This window comes from Petaurus breviceps, unplaced genomic scaffold, assembly GCF_028583685.1.
Source record: "Petaurus breviceps papuanus isolate PSGF00001 unplaced genomic scaffold, PetGlider_PUasm1.0 90842, whole genome shotgun sequence".
Classification (NCBI taxonomy): domain Eukaryota; kingdom Metazoa; phylum Chordata; class Mammalia; order Diprotodontia; family Petauridae; genus Petaurus; species Petaurus breviceps.
In genome coordinates, this window is record NW_027187358.1 from 8,902,819 (window position 1) to 8,927,744 (window position 24,926).

Below are 24,926 nucleotides of genomic sequence, written 5' to 3' on the forward strand. Positions count from 1 at the left end.
GGGGGGGACCAGGAAAAGCTTCTTATAGAAGGGTGTGCTACAAGAGAACTGGATTTGGAGTCAAGGTTGTTTTAGGTTCAAATTCTGACCCTGACATGGGACACTCAGTTTCCTTGTCTCTAAAGTGAGGGGACTGGAGAAGGCTTTTCTGGCCCCAGATGCTATAACCCTATGTATCTGTGGTCAATGCACGTTTTAAACAGCCAGAGACATGTGGCTCATATTCCATCTGCTTTCAGTGGTCTCAAATCTTGGGAGGACCAAAAACCATGCACCTGTTCCTTGTCTTGCCTGTTGCCTTTGGAAGGGACAAGTTATCTGATAACAGATGAGAAAAGTGACTTCTCATGCTTGGATACTGATGACATGGAGGAAAGGAACTTCAGGGTCTAAGGACACCTAAGATAAGGCCTGACTAAAGGGCAGTGACAAGAAGAAAGAGAAAACCAGGTATCAGTGGACTTCATTGAAAGTGACTAATTACTTCATACCTTCATCGGGTGGTGATGCTTCTGAGCTACTAAGCATTTAAGTCTCTTAAGTCTCTCACCCCTCATTGAGAACTTATCATAAGATTTTTTGGGGGTGGGATTGACTGTCCTTATCTTACCCCAAAGTACAGGGACCATTCCTGGGTCTGATCCCATTGTGATTGGCACACAAGATTTGACTTGCTCTCTTTAGGCCAGTTTGCCCTTCCTTAGGCAGCCTGGTGACCACTTGCTGCAGGAGCCTTCTGAATTCTTCATATTTTTCATTTCTTACCACACAATTATATTCCATCATATTTGTATAGCACAATTTTTAACCATTCCCCAAGTGATTGGCATTTATTTTTCTTTTAGTCCTTTCTTAACACAAATACCAATAGTGCATAATAATATAGCAGTCATGATGTACAAGACACTGCAAAATACTTTATAAATATTATCTCTTTTTTTTTTTTGCTTTTTTTTTTGAAGGGGGGAAAGCAGGGCAATTGGGGTTAAGTGACTTGCTCAAGGTCACATGGCTAGTAAGTGTTAAGTGTCTGAGGCTGGATTTGAACTCAGGTCCTCCTGACTCCAGGGCCAGTGCTCTATTCACTGGCCGCCTAGCCGCCCCTATAAGTATTATCTCATTTGGTCCTCAAGTAACCCTGGGAGGTAGGTGGCTTCCTCTTTGTCCACCCCCACCCCACATCTCAAGCTTCTGTGGGCTCCAATCCATCCTCCATTCCATTTCTGATCATGTCAACCCACTCCTTTATAAACCCCTGGAGTTCCCTGGCCATATCTCATCTTTCCAGTCTTACATATTATTCCTGTACAAGCTCTGGAATTCAGCCATCCAGGCCCTGGATGAGGACCTGGCTGCAGAAGAAGCCTGTTGGATACATATACATATAGCTTATCTCCTTACTCCTTACCTTTGCATTGGTTCTTCTGGCAGAATGCCCTCTATCCTTCTCCTGACTTGTAATACCTGCTCTTCTTTAAGACTTAGCTCAAAGACCACCTTTTGCATGCAGACTTTGCTCCTGATCCCCCTAAACTGCTAACTCCCCAAACTACTTTGTTCTTATTTTGTATATTTTATTAGCATACTTATCTGTGCACGTTATCTTCCTCATTAGAATATAAACTCCTTAAAACAAACAAACAAGAATATAAACTCCTTGAAGGTAGGGACTGTATTGTATTTTGTATCAAATTTGTAACTTTATATTGCATTTTTAAAATTGGATTTGTAGGGGGTGGCTAGGTGGCCAGTGAATAGATCACCGGCCCTAGAGTCAGGAGGACCTGAATTCAAATCTGACCTCAGACACTTAACACAAAAACTAGCCGTATAACCTTGGGCAAGACACTTAACCCCAACTGCCCTTCCCCCCCACCAAAAAAAAAGTAAAATTGTATTTGTATCTTTGTATTCTTGGTGCTTAATATGGTGCTTAGAACTTGGTGTTTAATAAATGCCCATTGATTGATTGAATAATTAAATGTTCTCTTTCCCTTTTTTACTGCTATCTGTAGCCTTGCTAGACTAAGGAGACCTTGTTTGTTTTTCTCTTATTTGCATGGGGAGAATTCTTAGTATTTCTCCTTTGCAATTAGTACTAGATCTTGGTTTAGATTAATGCTTTTGATCATATTGAAAGGACCCACCACAACAAAGCTTTTTTTACGGATTTTAAAAAATAAAAGTAGAAGCTGTAATTTGTCGAAAGATGTTTCAACTTCTATTGAAATGATAGTGAGGTTTTTGCTCTTTTTACTATTTGTATGATTAATTAGGAGAATTGTTTTTTGAATGTTGAAACATCCTTATATCCCAGGCATGAATCCAACTTGGTTATAGTAAATTATTTTCTGGATATACTTTGCAAGTGTTTAATTAAAAATGTTTGCATTCATATTCTTTAGTATAATTGGTCTGTAGTTCTTTTTGTATGTTGTTGTTTTTTTTTAATCTCCCTAATTTGGATCTCAGAATCATATTAGTTCCATAAAAGGAGTCTGGTATGGGGCTGTCTCTGTTTTTGAGGACAATTTTCTTTTGTTTTTTTGCCTTTTGGAGGGCAATTGGGATTAAGTAACTTGCCCAAGGTTACATGGCTAGTATTTTTGTGTGGGTGTTAAGTGTCTCAGGCCGGAACCGAACTCGGGTCCTCCCAACTCCAGGGCCAACGCTTTACTCACTGCGCCACCTAGCCGCCCAAGGACAATTTTTGTAATACATATAATTACTCTTCAAATAGTTGATAAAGTTCACTTGTCAATTAATCTAGAGCTGGGATTTTGCTCTTGGGCATTTAATTTAGAATTCACTTCATTTCTTTTAGACACACAGACCTCTAGAGACACACACGATTTCTATTTCTTATTTTGTTAATTTTGCATATTTTATCTTTTCATAGCTATTTATCCAATTTTTTGAATTTTCAGTTTTATTGTCATATAATTGTGCATGGTAGTTTCTAATAATCTTATTTATTTCCTTTTTAGTTTGTTCATTTTTTATTTTGGTAATTTGATTTTCCTTTCTTCTTTTCATGATCAGACTAGCAAATAGTTTGTTGATTTGTCAGTCTTTTTTGTTTTTCAAATAGATATTTTGGTTTTTTTTTCTTCAAGTTTCTCTATTTCTTTTCCAGATTTTGTCTTTTGTAATTATTTTAGGGTTAATTCTTAAATTTCTTAGTCTTTTTTATTTGAATGTTCAATTCCTTGATCTTTGCTTTTTATAGTTTTCAGAGATAAAAAATTTTCCTCTGAAAACTAACTACTTATAGTTAAATACTATACATTTTGGATTTTTGTGTTGTCATTTTTCTGTTTAGCAGAGTTTTTGTTGTTTTTATGATTTATTCTTTGAAAACAGTCAGGTTATTATTACTTATTCTCCATTAGGGATATATCTTTTGCTCATGTTTCTTTTATTAGTGAGTATTTTTGTTGTATTATGGTTGTAAAGTATGTTTATTATTTTTGTGCGTTTACATTTATAATTCTTCTGTGCACATGATAAATTTTTAGAAAGGTACTAAAGGATACTGAATATATGTGCATTTTTTAACATTCCCTTTCAGAAGTTGTCATAGACAAGTCAAATCTAATTTTCAAAGAATTTGTAAAACCCCTTATTTCTCTTCTTGTTCCTCTTTCTGTAAGATTCATTTTATTTTCTTTAAAAGAGTAATAGTAAAAAAAAAAAGCCTATTATATATTTCTAGCATTGTCTTCTTGTAATTTGCCTAGATTTTCTGTTAAGAACTTAGATGTTATAACCTTTGAAAGTGCAGATATTCAATAGTTTTTGTCTCCCTTGTCAGTAGTCGGTTCTAACATCATATAGTTTCCTTGTTTGTCTTTCTTGACGTTATTGTATTATTGACAAATTGGAAATCATAGTTGCAGCTCTGACTGTTTTAGTAACCTGAAACATAATAGATTTTTGTTCTAGCCTTCCATTTCCATTCTGTATATTTTTAATGTGGTGTCTCATATCATTGGTGATTTCTTCTCTCTCTAGCAAGATGACAAGTATTGGAGTGGCTAGATGGCGCAGTGAATAGAGCACCAGCCCTGGAGTCAAGAGGACCTGAGTTCAAATCTGGCCTCAGACACTTAACACTTACTAGCCTTATGACTTTGGACAAGTCACTTAACCCCAACTGCCCTCAAAAAAAAAAAGATGACAGGTATCCCAGGGGCATGGCTCATGGATCACTTTCTAGTTCCATTCTACCATGTCTTGGTCATGCCACCTCTGTAGATGTCTGCAAGTCTATGCACCCCACTTTAGGATTAATATTGTCCAACTATAGCATGTCCCAGAGGCAGGCTACCCAGATGAAAAGGGTCAATAAACCATGCTATTGAGGGTATCTAGCACAATGCTTTCTACATAAAAGTCCTCCACTAAGTGTTTGCTGAGTGAAAAAGTCACTATTTGGGTTAGAGAAGAGAGATAAGGGAGGGAGAATATGAATGGCTATTAATATACAAGAAGGCAGCACTAAGAAAGTTTTGAGACAAAATGGTGTTGGCTCAGGGTAGGATGCCTTTACCTAATCATCATAATTGTCCAAATGATCTGTTTTTTTGTCACGATGTTCTGTGTTCTCTGTCACTGGCAGTGTCTGAGTGATGGCTGAATGTCATTTCTCAAAGGTCCTAAAGAAGGACTTATTGCTCTCAGGAGTTTAGACAACCTCAGAGGCCCCTTCTAGCTCTGGAGAATTGGTGATTATTTTGATTCCAATTATTAATCATTGTTTGATGGCGTTGAATCTGCATTGTATTTGTAATTTCAGGCAGAAGAATACTTTCCAAGAGTTGTCAGAAGTATGAGAAAAACAGGATTGGGGGCATCGGGGGAAGTGTTATTTCTGTAGGCCTTAGTCTTTCTGTCTGTAAAACTGGGATAGTCCACCTCACCCTTACTATACCATAGGTTGAAGAAGCAAAAATTTAAAATGATAATGGAAGTACTTTAGATGTGTGGTTGTCTTACAGATGCAGGGGATTTCATTTTCTATCCTACCTCATAAGTCAGCAGTTCAGATCGGTAAGGGTACTCAAAAAGGTCTACTCCTGTAAAGGTCTGTGGGAGTTCTCACTAACCCACTTGACATACTCCCATCTTCCTCCCCTCTATATATAGCATCTGTCAAGAGAAGCAGAAGCAGAGAATGGAAGGAATCTGTGTGTAGAGCAAGATTTGCTTTAATTTTGTCATATATAGAGAGAATGCAGGGTGAAGCTCACATCGCTATAGAGTCATATGCTTTAATTAATGCAGAAATGACCTTTTTCTGATATCATTGAGAAGTGAATATTACCTATAAATGAATTATCCATGAAATGAAGTTTTCCCTAAAAACTGAAAATAAGAAAAATTTCATTGTTTACAATCTAGTCTTTCTCAAATGTATATTTTTGCCTGCCTTCTTCAATAGAATATATAAAATATATTTTAACCTTTAAAAAATTTAATTTTTAAAATTATTGTTTGATGGACCTGACTTTGTGTGGACCTAAGAGATGCTTGTAGGTAGGTTTGATGGTACAAGATGATCATGATGCATATAAATTAGTGATAATATGTAATAATGTAGCCATGCCCTCTGGAGCTCCTGACTAGTCATTCTTAAACTGAATGGCCCTTTACTGTTGTGCTTTTTAAATTCCTATAACTGCTTTTAAAGTTTTTATTGATAACTTTTATTTCTCAATCTGTCCCTCCTTCCCTACCCAGAGAGCTGTCCCTTATAAAAAGAATTTAAAATAATAAAGAGAAAGAAGTGAACTCAACACATTCACACAGTAATCAAGTCTTACTCTGTATTTGGTACATATGGCTGCTTTTTTTTGGGGGGGGGGTTTAAAAAATGTTTTTGTTTCTTCTCTTCTTGTAAACAGTCTCTTGAGAGAATATCTCCCCCATTGGTAGTCCAGTCTCCTTCCTGCTTCTCTAGTTTGTTACTATGCTGCAGTGATTTTGTGAGCTGGGAAACTGTGATAACCAAGCTCATTAGAATTCTGTGTTAAATAAAAGTCAGTAAGACACAGATGGTCCAAGGGACTCTGGTGTTGAGTAAAGTGTTTAAACCTTGTACTTCATGGTCTTCATAATGACTGTTTTGGCTGCTCAGAAGCTTTTGCTGCTTTTACATTTGTGATTGTTTTCCAGAAGGTTGATGTTACTGAAGGTCAATACATCAATCAGAAAACATTTAATAAATGTCACAATGTGATGGACTGGGTGCTAGATGATGGAGATCCAAAGATAAAATTAAAATATTTCTTGTACTCAAGAAACTTGCTTCCATAGGGAATGATGATGTGAACAAATGTAAGTACATAAAAATAAGTATGTTCAAAATATAGGCAGCTAGGTGATGTAGGGGATAGAGTGCTAAACCTGGAGTGAAGAAGACCTAAGTTAAAATGTGACTTCAGACACTTAGCTGTGTGACCTTGGGCCAGTCACTTAACTTCAGTTTTCCTCAGTTTCCCCATCTGTAAAATGGGGAAAATAATAATACTTCAATGGGTTGTTTTGAGAGTTAAATAAGATACCATAGAAAGCTCTTTGCCACCTTAGAGAGCTCTATCGATGATAGTTATTATCATTATCATCAAAATTAGGCAGAGCTCTTGAGGAGTCAGAAAGGTGCCGCAGCTGAGAAAAGCAGTGCACCAAGATTCACCAGGGTCTCTTTTGCCCTATTTGCTCCACAGGCTCCCAAATTGAAGCTGGGCTTGGAGAGGGGATCCTTTTCTTCTCACTTTAGTCTGTCAGGAGAAGCAGGGTGTTTAGGAACCCTGCTATACAGTGAACTTTTCAGAGTTTTCCAAGAGAGACTATGTCTGACCTTGATTTTGGAGGGCAAAAGAAGTTTCTTTGGTGTGAATTATCCAGGAAATCTTCATGTTTCTCTATTGCCAAAGGGACCTGTCCACAAGCTGGAGAAATGAGGGGAGGAAAGTAATTGGGGTGATGTCTCAAAATCAGAGGTTGATTTTTTTTCTCTACACAAAACTTTTTTTTTTAATGCAAGTTCTGGGTCAGCTGATATTTCAGAACATTCTCTGGCTTCTGCCAAGAGGCACTTGCAGAAATTACAAAAAAACAAAGACCAAAAACCAAGCATAGATCCAAAGAAGAGATATGAGAAGAAACTCCCCTCCCTCCACTCTTTGCAAAGGTGCAAGGTCCATGGGTGAGGTACATTGAGTAGATTTTCAGATATTTTCAGTGCATTGATCAATTTTGTTGATTTTCTCCTTGTTCATTTTTCTTTAAAAATACTATTTGCCATATTGGATGGCTCTTTGGGAGAGATAGTAGAGGAAATTTAAGTTATACATACCAATAAAATTTATTTTTAAAAAAGAAGTCATTTTCAGGACAACCCCATGTTGAGAAAAAGCGACCTTCTTTCAGATATATTTTAAAGCTGTTAATAGAAGGAAATACACAGTTTTGACATACTTGACTTGCAAAGTTCTTCTGAGAACATTCTTTGTAGAAATTTATCAGGCTTATGGATCTTCTAGGTATCAGGTATCAATCACTTCCTCCATGAGACCTTTCCCTCTCCCCCTGTCCCCATTCCAGGTTATAATGATCTTTTTTCCTCTCCCCAATTTCCTTTGTTTTTTTGTAGTTTGTAGCAAGGTAGTATTTTGAGTTTTGTTTAATACATGCCCACTGAAATGAATTATTGAATCTTTGGTTAATGCATTGGGTTTATATAACCTTGATTATAAAAAGAATTAAAAAAAAAACCTGCTTATACATTTCTTTCCTTTCTTCTTTCCTTCTTCCTCTCTTCCTTTTTTCTCCCTCCCTTTCCTTCCCTTCTTCCTCCCTCCCTTTCTTTTTTCCTTCCCTTCTTCCTTCCTCCCTTCCTCCCTTCCCTCCCTCTTTCTTCCTTTGTTTTCTTCTTCCTCCCTCCCTCCCTTCCTTTTTTCCTTCCTCCCTCCCACCCTTTCTTCCTTCCTTCATGGTGGATTCAAGGGAAGTTAAAACATCACTTTCCAAATTAGCCATTCTTTTTTTAGTTTAAATTGCTTCTGTACCACTGTTTTACTGTTAACCTTAAGTATATTTCATTAATAGAACTGAGATTGGAAATTGATTTAGCATTAAATTAATGGTCCCAAAGGATTTTCTTCCCACTTAGAACCCTGCTAGTTCCTAGCAAAACCTGGGTCTGCTTCAGTCATTGTTGAGTATAATGCAACGCAAGACATTAATTAAACACCTGCTGTGTGCAGAGCACCGTGCTGGGTGTCAGAGTCTACGATTTAGGTAAGATACTATCCTGACCCTGTAGAGCATTCAATCTAGCAGTACAGGTATCAACAGGGTTATTTTCTAGAGCTTAAAAAAATCAGTATAGGGTTTGCAAGTGTGCAAGGAGTAAGGAGGGAGATGCCCATCCCTTTCCTTGCCATTGTTGTGGGTAAGGCCTATTGGTATTGGGAAGAAAAAGTACGTGCTCCTATCCCCCACTCCTCTCCCTGTGGTGTGTCTGGTGGTGGCAGAGATGTTGGTAATCATGGCTTCCTCCACTTCAGTCATTTCCTCTCTTTGCTTTTCCTTTTAAAAGAGGGAAATTTGTTGTTATTATGGTGCATCAATGTAAAGTGAGCCTAAACAATTGCTTGGAAATCGTCCTTGTTGCTTAGTGCCCTGGGTCATCCAGTGCTCTCAGGAGCTCTGTCCAAAACAAACCATTAAGAGTTCCAAAGCTCATGGCTTAGCTATCCTGTGTAAGGCAGAAACTTAAACTACTGCTTAGTAGATAATAGTGTATCGAATACTGTAGGGGGAGAGGGGAGGAAGGAGGGAGAGGAGAGGCTAACTAACTACCCCCGATGCATTTTCTATTCTCACCATACTGTCCCTCTCAGGCCGCTCCTACCACATCTGTTCAAGCTCACTTTATGCCCAAAGCATACTACTACTGCATGGAGCTCTTTGTTTCTGGCCCTGGTTCTCACCCTGATCTAGCACAAACTTACTCCCAGTCCATAGTATTGTCTCCCTCTCTTATCTTGCTCAAATATATACTCAGAACACACTCTTCCTTAATCCCTTATCCTTTCCACTGGACTCTTAGCACCTAGGTGGGTCTCCCTAATCACCTACTGACTTGCCTTCCTCTGTGTCCTAGAGGCTGCTTGGGGCAGTTCTGGAGAACTTAGGACTGAGACCTAATGAGATGAGAAGGAAATCTTGTGCACTGATATGCACCTGTGTCCCCCATGCCCTTCTCAGCCCTGTTGTAAGGCTCTTGCTGCTATTGCCAGTTGGCTATTAGGCAATATAGAGGAAAGAAGCCTGGAGTAAGACCTTGAGGACTTGTGTTGTACTCTTAGCCCTGCTACTAAATATGGCTTTGGGTAAGCCATTTCATACAGGCCTCTTCTGTAAAATGAGGGGGTCTGAGCAGGTGGTCTTGAGGATCACTTCACCAGGAGTGCTGGAGTGTTTTTTGGACCCAGCCTCATACCAGTTCAGAGAGCCAATTGTTAAATGTTCAATCTTGAGCATTTACATCGTGGAAGTAGGCAAATACTACAAATCGGGGCTTGATTTCTTATTTTGTTAATTAGCTAGACTTAAGAAAGTGGTGGAGACCATATAAAATAACTAGACAATATAAAGAATAGTATGAAAGTATACCTGCCAAAACAGACAGAGGAACTATATGAATATAAATACAAAAACAAAGTTAGATCTAAATAGTTGAAGTAGTGTTTATTGTGTGCGGGTAGGTAAAGCTAATATAATAAAAATGACCGTGTTACCTAATTAATCTATTTATGTAATGCCATTTCAATTAAATTAGTAAAAAGTTATCTTACTGAGTCAGAGAAAAATAACAGGACTCATTTGGAAGAGCAGAGGGTCAGGAACTTCAAGGAAACCTGGGGGAAAGGATGTGAAGGAATTAGATTCAGTAGTATTAAACCATATTATGAGGCGAGAGCACTATTAGTATAAAATGGATAATTTTTGTTATTTAGATTAAAATTTTCCTGTATAAATAAAATCTGTGGAGCCAAGAATAGAGGGAATGCAGAAAATGGCAGGGGGTGAAGGAACTCTCATAGACAATCTTCTAGATAGAATGTGATTGGGTCAGAATATTGTGGTGGTATAGGAAATGATGAACTGGAGGATTTAGGAAAATGTGGAAAGCCTTGAACTTATGAAGCAAGATGTAATCCACCTTCAGAGAAATAGATGACAAGTAGAAAGAAGCATAATGCCCCTTATGCATGTGTGTTTGAGTATATATGTATACATCTGCATATTTATGGATATACATGTATATATTTATAATAATATCTGAACTTAATTGTAGCCTTCTTGGGGGATCAGGGAGGAAGGGAAAAATAATAAAGTAAAAGGTGTACAGTAGAGGCCAAAACTACAAGGAAGCAAAGAAAAGATGGGCAGCTTTGAAAATAATGTGTAGCATTCATTATATAGGTTTTTTTGAAATGGAAATTTATTGCTTTATATTGAATTCCCTCTTATGGTTTGCTGTGTACATGGCAATATTTTTTTTCTTTTCATATTTTTGTATTTATGTTTAAAATAAATTTGAAAACAAAAAAGAAAGTGGCAGAGAAAAGTTAATAAAGGAAGACTAAACTTAAAAGTGTATCCATACATCTTTTCCCCTCCCATATAACTGACTGTTAAACATTTACCCATGCTGCCTAGCATTTCATTCCAAATTTTATTCTCAGAATTTGCAGTCTTCATGTTATCATAAGGGGAAGATCATGATGTCTCACTTCCTCTCCTGGGGCCTGTTTCCTCATTGGTAAAATGAGAGTATTGGACTCAGTTAACTCTAAGGTCCGTTCTTGGCTTCAGAGCCTTATGATCAGATCCATTTCTGATCAGTGGAAGGGAGAGTGGGGGGAGTTGATAGATGGATAGAGAAACATAGGGCCATGGGATAAGCAGAGGAAGTAGAAGGAAGCCAATGAAAGTCACTGGGTTCTGTCTTATCTCCCTAACCTTCAAGGCTGAAACCCTTAGCTGTGCTTTTTGAGGAAGGTACTGAGGAGTCCCTAATCCTGTATGCCCCTTCACCTAGAATTGTCTTCAAATTGGGATTTCTCTGGTGCAATGCATTGTGGAACTCCTGAGAAAACTTTGTCTTGGATCTCATGTTGACAAATTGTGTAGTGAAATGAATAGCTTCGTGGAATTCCATTTGAATGTGAGTGTGTGTGTGTGTGTGTGTGTGTGTGTGCATGCACCAATTTTCATAGTGAAATAGTAGATTTAGCTTTGGGGCAGCTAGGTGGTACAGTGGATAGAGCGCTGGGCTTAGAGTCAGGAAGATCTGAGTTCAAATTCAGTTTCACTTACTAGCTGTATAACCCAGAGTAAGTCACTTAAGCCTCAGTTTTCTCATCTTTAAAATGAACTGGAGAAGGAAATGGCAAACTCCTCCATTATCTTTGCCAAGAAAACCCTGAATGAGGTCAAGAAGAGTCAGGCTTCACTGCAATGACTGAACAATAACAACAAAAGTGGGTTTAGAGTCAGAAGACTTTGGTTCTTGTCCCAGCTCCCACCTGGGATAAATTGCTCAGTTTCCTCATTGGTGGATCAAGAGCATTGGATAAAATTTCCATGGCCCCTTCCTGGTCCAACTCCATGACCCCATGATTCTTTACCTGCATCCCATTCTGACCTTTATTCTTTGTTTTCCTCCTTATTTTCCAGCTAGCTCTTCTAGTCCTCACGCCAGCCTCGTGACTTGTTTTCTGCAGCTGCCACCAGCCCAGGCATGACAACTTGTGTTATTATATATTTGGTTTGCACAAATGCACAGTATTGTTCCATTAAGGTTTCCCCACATTTGTAGTCCATGCCTGGGCAGGCTGTGCCCTGGGAGCTGGTAATATAGCAGGCTGTCTCTCTTCATCTCTGCCGGTTTGGTCCTAGGATTGACTTGACCCAGGGAGAGGAAAATTCTGCCTGCCTTTCTTCAGAGACCGTGTAGAGGACCATGGAGTCAATGTGAGGGCAGCAGTTCCTTATTCCAACAGGTTCATGATAACCTCACAGAAAACTCAATAAACATCTGTGAAATGAAAACCAAACAGGGAGGGGCAGTCTGTTTTGTGGATATCACAGAAGAAAGTAAAAACCAGTGATTGGCAAGTGAACAGAGTAATCTTGGGAAGAATTGTGACAGAAAAAAGCATTGTTGTAGTCCTACCAAGTGGTTTGGTCAGGAAAACACAAGGAAGTAATAATAAGAAAAAATAAAGACAGCCCAAGCCCAGAACTTGCTGTAATCTCATGGCAGGGCTGAACTTGCAGACATTTAGAAGTCTGAAGATGCTAGAATGTCATCTCCAGCTATGCTGGAAATGATCTATGAGTCCATTATATAACTATACACATACATGTAAGCTCGTGCATGGTTTAGACTTTAAGGTGCTTGTTTCAAAGCAGTATAAACAAGGAGAAAACACAATCCCTCTTCTCATGATTTTTAGGTGTTATTAAGCAAGCACTTATCTTGTCATATAGCAAGCACTCAAAATAATTTTGGTGCTGATGATAACAATAAAGCCTTTTTCTCGTGTTTTTCTCCCCTTTTTAATGGCCTTTCATGTCTATTGATCTGTTAAATTCTCTCATCTTTGCTTCTAAATACATAAGGTAGATGTTACTATCTCAAAAATAAGAGTACTTGAAGGCCAGAGAGATAGCAGACTTTATCCAGAAAGCTATTGGCCTGGTACCAGAACCTGACTAGGTGGGTCTTTTCTAAAACCTACCTGGGCTATTGATTCTTTCATTTTATCATCTTAATAATACAAAAGTTCTTCTCTAGAGATTTTAGCAATGAGAATTGTTTTTGATAATGACAGCAAAAAGGCAGTCTGGTATATGACTTGGCGTCCAAGTACCTGGGTCTGAAACCTGGATTCACTTTCAGTAAGAGCCCAGAGAATGAGGGTGAACTGGACGCATGGATGGTTGGTTTAAAGGTGTAGGGGGTTTCCCACCCATAACTGACTTTTATGTCTGGGAATGTTGATGCAGAATTGTTGAAATACAGCTCTCCACAACAACCCCTAGAAACAGACCTGAGGTTCCATATACCAAAGCTAATTGGAGAGGGTAGACTTGGAACAAGGACCAAAGGGAAATAATCCTGGAAATCTGCTTGGTTCCAGTGATAGTTTCTTTATATGTGAACAAGTTTGGACTTGAGAGCACTGGTCCTGGGGGGACAAAGATCTGGGACTGAACTCTGACTTTGCCATTGACTAGCTGAGTAAGGAGGACAGCTCGGAGGTACAGAGGATAGAGTGCCAGGCCTAGGAATCAGGAATACTCATCCCGAGTTTGGATCTTGTCTCAGAAACTTACTAGCTGTGTGACTGTGGGCAAGTCACTTAATTCTCAGTTTCTTCATCTGTAAAATGAGCTGAAGAAGGAAATAGCAAAGCACTCCAGTATCTTTGCCAAGAAAACCCCAAATGGGATCACAAAGAGTTGGACGTGACTGAATAACAACCGTGGGGCAAGTGATTTTCCTTCTTTCAAGCCCTACTTTTCTTATATGTTGTACAGTAATGATATTAACCTATTTCACAGGTTTGCTGTAGGGATCCGATGAGATAATAAATGCCAAAAGCTTGATTATCTAAGATGAAACAGAAATGTGAAATTTAATTATTGGTCTATTTCTGAATTCCTGAGGCTTTATTGATTGCATTAATATATTAAAGTTGAAATTGCAGGCTTTAGACTGGCTTCCTCTGACACCGAGAGCATTTCTTGGCCTCCCTTTCCCTCCCCTCCTCTGCCTTCCTATCCCTTCCTTTGGCTTGCTCAGATTAAAATTGCATGCTTTGCTCTATAGTTCTCCACTGACCTTTTTTTGTTTTTTAAGCATTTTTTGACTAGGGCCATCCCATTAATTCTTTTTTTCTGAAGCTTCTTTATCTCACTGTAGGCTTTAACAAATGGGGGGACCTTTTAGCACATGTCTGGGGCTTTGGTGCTCTTGTGAAATCCTAGCATTTCTCCAATGAAATGGAGTTTGGTACTGTCTGTTTTCTGGAACACCTTCTCTCCTTTTGCAGTGCCTGCTACTGCAGTGAACTTTGAACCCCTGGGAGTGAGACATTTCACTTCTAGACACCAGATGACATGAGTTTTAAAACATTGTGTTTTAAAAATATTTAGATGCATTCTCCCCTCCTTCCTCTCTCCCTTTCCTCCCCAAAGGCAAGCTACTAATCAAGATTGGCTTGCATGGCGCTCCCTAAAAATGTGATTTCAGGAGCAGGAACTGCTTTAGCTGGTAAGAGTAAAGCTTTTCAAATTACTTCAGTTGTCACTAATAAATTACATTTTGATCCACAAATTTGTGGAGAATCAACCATATTGACTCACATTTCTATAGTGCTTTGAGGTTATCAAATGTGGAAGAAAAACTACCTTCTTCATTTTAGCCAAGGTCTCTAAGAGACAATCTATTAATATATAAGCATTACTGCTTGGAGAGAGATTCTCTGTTCCCTAGGTTAATCAGAACATCCTTTCTCTCCCATGCGACTTCCAAGTTTACATTTTATAGAGATTGTGATACCACAAAGGTAGATGGTTTGAGTTTTAGGGCAGGGGTGGTTTAGGGTTTTTTTAGGTAGTTAAGTGCTTCAGTGCATAGAGCACTGGACCTAGTGTCAGGAACATCTGAGTTCAAATCTGTCTTCAGACACTTATTAGCTCTGTGACTCTGTGCAGGTCACTTAACCTGTTCGCCTCAGTTTCCTCCTCTATAAAATGGAGATGATGATAGCACTTATCTCTCAGGATTGTGGTGAGAATCAAATGAAGCAATATTGATAAAGCATTTATTATTATTATTTTGATTTATCAAGCATAGCTACAGATGACACACCCTTGGAGAAAATATCTTGCTGAAACCGATCACACCCTCTTTAGGGATGTCCCTTTCATCCTACTTCTAAGAACCAAAGAGATGCTTCTCTTAAACAAAGTAATTTCCAGTTAGTCCATAAAGACAAAGACCAAGTCTCTTAGTTCCAGGGAATGAAGACCCTTCCAGAATTGATTTTGAATAACTGAATCATTTTCAGTTATTTCAATTATATTCATTTATTAAATTATATTCAATTATTAATTGAATAATTTTATTTAAGGAAGACTGATTAGACCTTAATTCCAATGAGACCAATGATGTAAGGTTAGGACACTGCCATATACTATTTCTCAATATTTGTAATTCAACTTTAGGCCTTGGAGCTATATGCTTCCATGCAAAAGGTTCCTTGTGACAATCCAGGCAGGCAGGCAGGATGAGTATCACCACCCCTAGTTTGCAGGTAAGGAAACTGAGGCTCCACTAGTCAAGTCAATAAGCATTTATTAAGTACCCTATTCAGGCACTGTGCTAAGCACTGAGGATATACAGAAAGGAGGAAAAAAGTCCTGTTTTTAAGAAACTAACATTAAGAGTCAATGGGACTCCTGATAAAGTAGACATGTAAGACAGGATAAATAGGAGGAAAGGCAGTAAGATTAAGGAGGACCTGAGAAAGCTTCTTTTAGAAGATGGGACTTGGGCTGAGCCTTGAAGGATGCCAGTAGTTTAAGTGACCTGTTCATAGTCATGTAGATAGTAAGTGTCAGAGTCAGGAATCAAACCCAGTCATTCATGATCCCAAGTATCATTCTCTTTTGACTTTATTAAAATGCCTCTGTTGACAGGACTCTATAGTAGATATTCTGGGAGAATACAGAAAAAGCACAAGATATGACTCCTTCTGTCAAGAGAATTACACTTTGATAGAGTTGTTAAGACAAGTCTATTTTGACACCTCACCAATGTAGATACTTCATTCTTCCTTTACAGGTTAAAACTCCTTTGTACTGACTGCTGTGAACCTCCATGGGGTATGTCAGGAAGGACACCCTTCCTTAAATACTCCATGGAGGTTCACACCAGTCAGTCTAAACATTTATTGAGCACCTACTATGTGTTAGGCACTGTGCTAAACTGGGAATTAAAATATGAAATAGAAAGACAGTTCCTGCCTTCCAGGAGCTTACAGTCTAGTAGGGGAAGACAACATAGAAAAGGAAGCTGAAATGGGAAAGGGTGGTAGTTGAGAGAGGGGGAAATGCTGAAAAAATCCAAAGTAGTGCATCCCAGGGGGAAAGGAAGAGAAGCCGGGTTAGGAGGAACTCTTTGCTCTACCCTCCTTTGAGATGGGTCCCATGCTCAGAGGATACTGATGAGGTATGAATAACAATGCTGATTTGATCTTTCTGGGTGGTGAGGTTCCTGTGGGCATGATGAAGTTGTACAGTCACACGGTAAATGAAGGTGTACTGGAAACTTTCTTTTGTGTCTTTTAATATATTATTAGTAGGGGCGGCTAGGTGGCATAGTGAATAGAGTACCAGCCCTGGAGTCAGGAGGACCTGAGTTCAAATCCAGCCTCAGACAATTAACACAAAAAACTAGCCATGTGACCTTGGGCAAGTCACTTAACCCCAACTGCCCTACCTTCCCCCTCCAAAAAGCAAAATATATATTAGTAGTAGTATAGCAGTTGGCCTGGTCATCTGCTATCCCTTTCTCTTGTGATATGATTAGCGCACCTCCTTTTTCTATCTTTAATGACTTTTTTTTTGAGCAAAAAGAACTGTAATGCAAAGTAAAGTGTGATAAGTTCTTACATGATTGTGTCGTGAAGGCTGCTTCAGGATCAGAAAAGAAGATAGCACTTTCTTCTGGGGAAGACCATAAGTGGCACATAGCTAAGAAGTGTCTGAGGCAGGATTCAAATCGAGGTCTCCCTGACTCCAAGTCTAATGCTATGCTGTACACCACACTGCCTCTCAAACAAAATGTCAATGTGTTAGAGACAAAATGCATCTGGAGAGAATTAGTTTAAACTCTGAAATGAAATCATCCAGTTTAAAATGATACTTAGGCTTCCCTGACAGTGAATCATAAGTCTTTAAAACGTTTTTCCTCCTCCTTTTGAACATGTAGCAACAGTACCAGATATTCATGTTAAGCAAACTCAAGAACTGCAAGTTATGGAAAATTGACATTAATTAGAAAACCAGAAGGATGAGTTTAGAACATGCCATTCTTCAGGACTAATTGATCAAATACCTTTGCTGATTTCATATTTATGGGAAATGATAGCCACCGTGCTATTATTTTGCTATTGTATGGAAGGACCAAAAGAATGATGACTGGGACTGACACTTTGCTATCAGCTCTCCCTATGACAATTAAACAGGCTGCTTCTTGTGTCTGCTTGGACATGGCAGTGTCAAATTATAATTGCTTGAATCCCAGGAATCTCAGAGCATCATAGAATGCCAGGTCCAAGAAGGATACTTGTCCCATTCATTTCTTATGTGTCTCCCTCCTAGTGCCTAGTTCAGGGTTCGTAGGCTGTAGCAGCAAGCACTCCAGCATCCCCAGGGTGTCTGTCAACACAGGTTCTTCGATCTGCTTTGATAACTCAAAATGGCTTAACAAGCTTACTTTAATCAGTCAGATATGTATCGTTTACCTAGTTCAGGGGAAAAAGGTCAGCACCCCGAACTTCAGATATACAGACAGAATTATCAAGACAGAAACAGATCAAGTAGACAGATTTCCAAACTGTCCAAGCATTACACCCATACCAAACAACATCTGGGATTCAACATCTGGGTTTTTCAAAGCCGAGGGGGGGCTTTCAACAATGGCTTCCCAGAATCCAGATCAAATCACAGAACATTTCTCAAAGTGAGCCCCCAAAACAAAGCTACACATCAGGGCTTATATAGCCTTCTCCTGGCTCAGAGAATGTAACAATCTTATTGACTCACTGGCCAATCAAGAAGTATCTACTGAAAAACAAGCCTCCCACCCCAGGCTCCAGGTGCACTTTAGCCTAGGGGCAGGGAAGATCTTTAAAATTTACATTCCTATTACATAGGCTCTTAGATCCAAAGAGAGAGAGCTCAGAGGCTCTTCAGGAAACTGAGGCCCAGGTAAGTTAAATGACTTGCCAGAACTCACAGATATATGGCGTTAGAAGTAGGGTTTCAATCTAAATTCAAGCTCCAGAGGGCTTACTATATAATAGTATTTCAATACACTAAACATATCCTAAGTGGGCTCAGGTAGGAATTAGAAAAATGGCAGTTAAGGTGGCACAGTGGATAGAGTAAAGTCAGGAAGACTCATCTTTCCGAGTTCAAATCTGACCTCAGACATTTGCTAGCTGGGTGACCCTAGGAGAGTCACTTAACCCTGTTTGCCTCAGTTTCCTCATCTATAAAATGGAGAAAGAGATGGCAAGCCACTCGAGTATCTTTGCCAAGAAAACCTCAAATGGCGTCATGAGGAGTCGGACATGACTAGAAAATGACTAAACAACAACAGGGATTAGAAAAAGTCCCCGATGAGATGATCATTCACAAAGTAGGGCCAAGAGTTAGGTGCTCCTGATTCTAGCTGTGACTGCCAAGAACTACGTAACCTCGGACAAATCGTTTGCAGCTCAGTGACTTCATCTATAAAAAAGGGAGGTGGTTGGATCAGGTGGTCTCAAAGTTGCTGTTTTTCCCCCCCAGCTCTGTAATTCTTGGGTTTTTTTTTGTTATATTGTCCACAAGAAGCTTTCAGTTTGGCCTGGAAGTTAGACTAAAATACAGTAAACTAGTAGAGAATAATATGGTAGCCCATAATCAAATTCATAATCAAATTTCAAGAGATCAAGAAGAAATTTACATCTGAGCCTTCAGTGGAATTACGTGTTTTGTGAACAGGATTTTTGGAGATATTTGGTGTGCCTTGTGGATAAAAGAGACTCCTGGAGATCTTTTGTCTGGACCTCCAGGCAAATTACCCACAAGAAGGACATGTGGGAAATGCCTTGTGAGAGGGATCTTTGGGCCAAATGGTCAGTTTACATGAAAGGATCAGTCATCCCTCTGGTCCTCTGTACAATAAAGCAAGCCAGTTTGGAATTGTGCATTCCAGTAGCAGTCAAGTAATATTAGGCCTCAGTCGTGAAAGAGCCCTGAGAGACATTTGACCTTGGAGAGGGGAGCAGGAAGATTGAGTTGCTCAGTCATTGACTGGGTCAGGACCTTGGTAACTGTCTCTGGAGCAGCAGTGACTGATGGCAATGTCTGTCTTCAGAGATTAGAGAAATGCTGAGGAGGACCGATAGCTTCAGCAAAGAAAGACAGCTATCCCTGCAGAGAGCTACACCAGGAATCATGAAAGAATACATCAGAAAAGGATCCCTAGGAATGTCATGCAGGCTCCATGATGGGAGAAAGGGGCTTTGAGTAACCACTCAGGAGATGGGAATCAACCCTTTGGCCACATGTACTCTTGGTTCAAGTCCATTCTCCCTACAGACCTTGTACATCTGTCTGTTCAGGTTTGGGTTAGACCTCTGAGGTCCCTCCCCTCACAGAATCTATAGGGAGGGGTGTGACTAATTTAGATTTCTACTACAAACTAAAGTGATGATTTTATTAACCAGGCCTGTGCTCCTGGGTATATATAGTTTGAGTGTAACCACTGTTTAGAATGAGGCTCTGTAGCTAAATTCAAGCTGAGGAGATTCCCATGCAGATTAACATAAGGGCAATCCATCCCTTTACAAAGTGACATCCACTTTGGGCCAAATGGGCAGTTTACGTGGAGCAGATTTCCCACCACACACTGGCGTTAGAATGGATTGTTCTCACAGTTTGCAACCAGGACCATTTTGCTCTTAAAAGCACAGTGAGCTAAAATTCTTTGACTCAGTCATGCATGTGCCAAGGCTTTCATTGATGGATGACTTCCCAGAGGCAGCTTCTCCAAGCTTTCAGTTGTCAAGTTCACAGGATTTGCATGGGGTCATCACAGTGAAAATGCAGATGGAATTTCTGTTCTTTTCTCCAACTGCTTGCCAAGCCCAGCTCCTCATAAACACAGCATGGGAGCAGACTCAGAAGTGGGTGTGACTGCCTACTTTTACTTTCCTAACAATGTCCACTGTGTTAGCCATTTTTATCTATGTACATCATTTTGTATTCAGACTGCATTTTCTTTTTTAGCTTGAACACAGTCCAGTGAGTCTTCAGCCCTAACGAGGGCAATAAGGTACTAGAGGGAATACTTTGCCACAGGATGGAGAGAATCTTTGGGGGAGAGTCAGTCTCTGATTAGTCAGGCATTGGCTGTAACTAATCAAGTCAACACTATTCAGTGGGTTTGGGCACAGCCCTGAGCTGGATGCTGTGGAGAAGCCATAAGAAAGAGAAGAAACACTTCCTAAGAATGAGAGCTATTCAAAAAATGAAATGAACTGCCTTGGAACTTTGCACTTGAGCAAAGTTTTCATGACTGACTCTAGGATGTATTATAGTGGAGGCTGTTTGGGGCATATAGGTTGGACTAAAGGGTCTCTTAAATGCTTTCTAATTCAGAAATTCTGTGATTTATTAGAGCTTCTGATCTAGATGGCAAATTAGGACAGGCACCAAAATGGCTAGCTTCATGGGAATGCCCAGTGGGACCAGTGTGATGGGAACATTGGCATGCCCACTCTACTTCCCTACAAATATATGAATGAAAAAACATTTATAAAGTGCTTCTTATGTTCAAAGAACTATGCTAATGGCTAGCGATACAAAGAGAAAAGCAATATAGTCCCTTATCTCAAGGAGCTCACATTCCAACTGGGAGAGACAGATAGGATGTACCATCTGCAAGTCTGATGGAAGACCCAGGGCCTTAGGGCACAGTGGCAAAGCAGATAGTAATAATGCATCTTCTTTAATGCCATTTTCATTGATGGGGCCCTGTCTGATGTTGAACTATTGGACAGAGACAAGGGACTTTGCTTGTGGGAACTTTTTCAGTAGTTGGGATGCCTCAGAAAGCAGAGAGCTCTATCACCTGCAGAGGTGATTGATAGGTCACATCTCCACAAAGATCAGATACTTCCCTGTGTAGGAACCTTGGAGTACAGAGCCAGTAGCAGGCTTGGTGGTCTAGGAGGCATTGCTTTTCCCAAAAACTCTAGTGGTAGTTGGTCCATGGTTAGTGTTGGTGGGAATGGAAAGTTCTTTTTCCACAAAGGGTGCTTCCGCTCAGTGATGGCTATAAGCAAGATCAGTGATCTGATATACACCACAATTCTGAGACTCTGGGTCCTGGGTTCTCTCCACCAGAGTCCTTACAGGGAAGCAGTGGTTGAAGTGGTTTGACCCACCTGGCACATTCTGCCTCTTTCCTGTCTCTGTGCTTATATGAATCCTACTCAGTCTTCAGAACTTGTCTTAATTCTGCTTCCTCCATGAATTCAATTCAGCAGACATTTATTAAGCCCTCTCCTTTGTTAAAATTACTCTTCTTAATAAATGCAAACCTTCCCTGACTGCCCCAGTCAGAGGTGGCCTTTCCTTTTTCTGAATTCCTCCAGTCCTTTCCAGTTGTGTGTGCTCACATATTAGTGGTGTCACGCATTGCCTTATTACTTTCATGACCATATTTTTAAATCAAAATACTTTTTTTTTTTAAAGCAATTGGGGTTAAGTAACTTGCTCAAGGTTACACGACCAGTTATTTCTGGGTGTGGTGCTAAGTATGTGAGCCTGGATTCGATCCCAGGTTATCCTGACTCTGGAGATGGTGCTCTTACTGTACCACCTGGCCGTCCCTAAGCAATTGGGGTTAAGTAACTTGCTCAAGGTTACACGGCCAGGTGTTTCTGGGTGGGTGCTAAGGGTCTGAGCCTGGATTTGATCCCAGGTCATCTGGACTCTGGGGATGGTGCTCTTACTCACTGTGCTACCTGGCCACCCCCCCCCCCCCCAAATACTTTTAACAGGCTAGGTTCTAAAAGATGATCTTCTCTTCTTTTCTTTGAGAGATATAATTTTTATTCCTAACATTGGAAAGCAGGTAGCACATTTCCTAAAGTCAAAAACTTAATCATCAGGGAAAGATATCCCTTCCTCACTCATCTCAGAATCACAGAACTTCTGAGTTGCAAGGGACCTCAGATGCCATCTTGTTCACGCCCTGCAGAAGGGCTGATGAGTGGGCCTCAAGTCTTTCCTCTAATATTTCCTCTGAGGGGGAACCCACTACTTCTGTAGGGAGAGCATTTCATTTTTGCATGGGCATTTTGTCCAGTCCTTGTGCACCTGATTTCATGACTTTGCATTGGCCATGCCCCATGCCAGAAATTCCTCACTTTTTGTTTGTCTGACTTCCTTCAAGGTTCCACTCAAATCTTAGTCTTCTGAAGGAGCCATTCCCTACTCCTCATTCCTCAGTGCCTTCCTTCAGATCACATTACATTTGCACTGCATATATCTTGTCTATATGGTAATTTGCATGTCGCCTCCCTCATTAGAATGGGAGCATCTTGAGGGTAGGGTCACTGTCTTTGCTTTGCTTTGTATTCTCAACATAGCGCAGTGCTTGGCACATAGTATAATGCTTAATAACTGCGTGCTGATTGACTGATGACAGTAAGTCTAAATCTGCCTCTCACCAACTTTTAGCCATGAATAGGTATCTGTATATTTTTAATGGGTGTTTGCTATTGCCCTAAGTAGACCATAAGCTTCTTGAGGTCAGGGCCCTGAATTCTTCTTCTTTGTCTCCCTGCAAAGCTCCTGGCCCAAGGCTGAGACCTCTATAGATGCTTAGCAAATATTTGCTGATTGATTAACAAATCAGATTTTTGCCTTCCAGTTTGAGCTGAGACAATGAGGCACACACATCTGTGCCAAAAGGGCCTAGGAAAATTGGAACTTATTTAATTTAAAATGATTAGCAAAAATAAGTTGATGAAAGAAAGAAAATTAAGGAGCAGTTTAGTTTTGCTGATCAATGACTAAGTAGCCCATGTGAAGTCACAGGATTCTAAAAGGGTTCCCCTCTCTTAGGTGGAGAAGCAGTCATAGTCTAATAAAGATGAATAGGGTAAATTTAAGAAAAGAAAAAAAAAAGCCCACAAGATTGGATGCTGTGAAAGCTGTTAAGAATCTGTGGGGCTTAGTGGACGACTGAATAGCTTCCTAAGGGAACAGGGAGACTCCCTTGGGGTTCTTTTTAAGTGGCCCAAGATGATATAAGTGATTCCAATTCTCATTCCCTAAGACCCTACTCAGACATAAAACGGGACCTGAGGGAGGCATATTTGCTTTTTCAAGCCATTAGCAATGAGTGTTCCCCCAGGACCTAACCACCAGGGAGGGCAGAAGTCAATATAACAATTCTTTGATTTATGGAACACATTAGTTACTGAAGATGTAACGTGAATAAAGTAAAATTTTCTTGGTTGCTATTGTCCCACTGATCCTCACTGTACAATCTGAGAGGTTTTCCTTCCTATGGGGAAAATCTCATTGTTCTGAATTGATCATTTTTAGTAACAAAGGCATCGAGGCCTCCTTCTGTGATGTGCCTATTAGCACTGTAATACTCCATTAGTGATGTGTCCAGTCACAGTTTGTTTTGAAGAATGTCAATAGAAGCAAGACAGGAGGAAAGAAAGAAGGGTGGGATGAACAGAAGAAAGAAAGGAGAGAAGGGTTACTACGGATGCTTTGGGTGTTCTCTCTTGATCAGTTACCTGAGATCTGTGATCGTATCAACATGGATATTCACAATGCAGTTGGCAAGCCACCCACATCCACCCAACCTGTGTGACCCTTGGCCTTGTCCTCTTACAAGCTAAGAATCTTCTCTTGATATCATTAGGATTCTAGTCTAGCCTGTTAGCTGCCCATTCATTGGTTATCCCTTGCTCTTATCATGTGCCCAGTCCATCCTTTTTTGGGATCACATATTTCTTTAATGACATCCTTTTTCCTAGTTCTTTCTAGTTTCTTAAAAAAAAAAAACAAGGAATATGCTGTGGCCTCCTCACATCCCTATCTTCCTTTACGTTGCTCTCTGGGTAACACTTATCTTTAATTCTTTTGGAGGTTACAGTGATTGGTGACCCTGCAGCAGCAGTATTGCCCCAGGTGTTATTAAGGGATGAAGCAGAAGGATCAGGAACACTCAGACAAAAATGAATCAGTCCTGGTTCTCATGCATTTCCCTCTCCCCTGCAAGTGGCTAATTATTAAAGCAGGATACTTCTGATCTCAATATTCCATACTATTTTGAAATTTGCAAAGCATTATATCAACTTCCAATATTACTAGACCATTGAAACTGGAAAAGACCTTATATTCTAACCTTTCCATTTTAGAGATGGTGAAATTGAGGACCAAGGAAAACATTAACACTGCAAACAAATGCAAGGCCATAAGGGATCTAAAGATCTGAGGACCTTAGGACAGACCATGAGGTCAGGGCTTCTCCCTATCTCTAGGAAGCATCAGGGGAAAGGACAAGTGAGGGAATTTCCCAATGAACCCTTACTTTAGCCACTTCAGGACTGAAGACTACAGCAGCCAGGTGAATGAGAATCTGCCCTATTTTCTTCCTTCTATCTTTCCATTGTGCCCCTTCGTTTTGAAGAATGACAATTTAAAGTACAATTTGTGCAACTGAATCAGGAAATCAGCCATCTATTGTAAATATCATATTGTAAGCAGTTTCCTCCTATAAATCACTAGGCAGCGTGGCTACATACGCCCTTATCAAAGCAGTGAGTATGAAATTGCTGTTTTCTGAGTGGCATACCACAGACATATAGTGTACCAAAGCATCTCCTGCCCTCATTGAGGACCAATAATCATAGTTCTCATTTCTGAGGTCTGTAAAATGCGTAGTGCAAGGGGTCATCGACTCCTGGAATCCCAGTGGTACCTTATTCACCACAATGACCAACCACGATCCTAGATGACTCGCGATG

The 24,926-nt window shown here is 39.9% G+C and overlaps 1 protein-coding gene across 1 annotated transcript in view; it reads left to right on the plus strand.

The window, feature by feature from the left end:
* The window catches only part of PRKCE (protein kinase C epsilon), a 657,089-nt gene that overhangs the window by 262,487 nt on the left and 369,676 nt on the right, over nucleotides 1-24,926 (plus strand). The gene's annotated exons all lie outside the window — the stretch shown is intronic.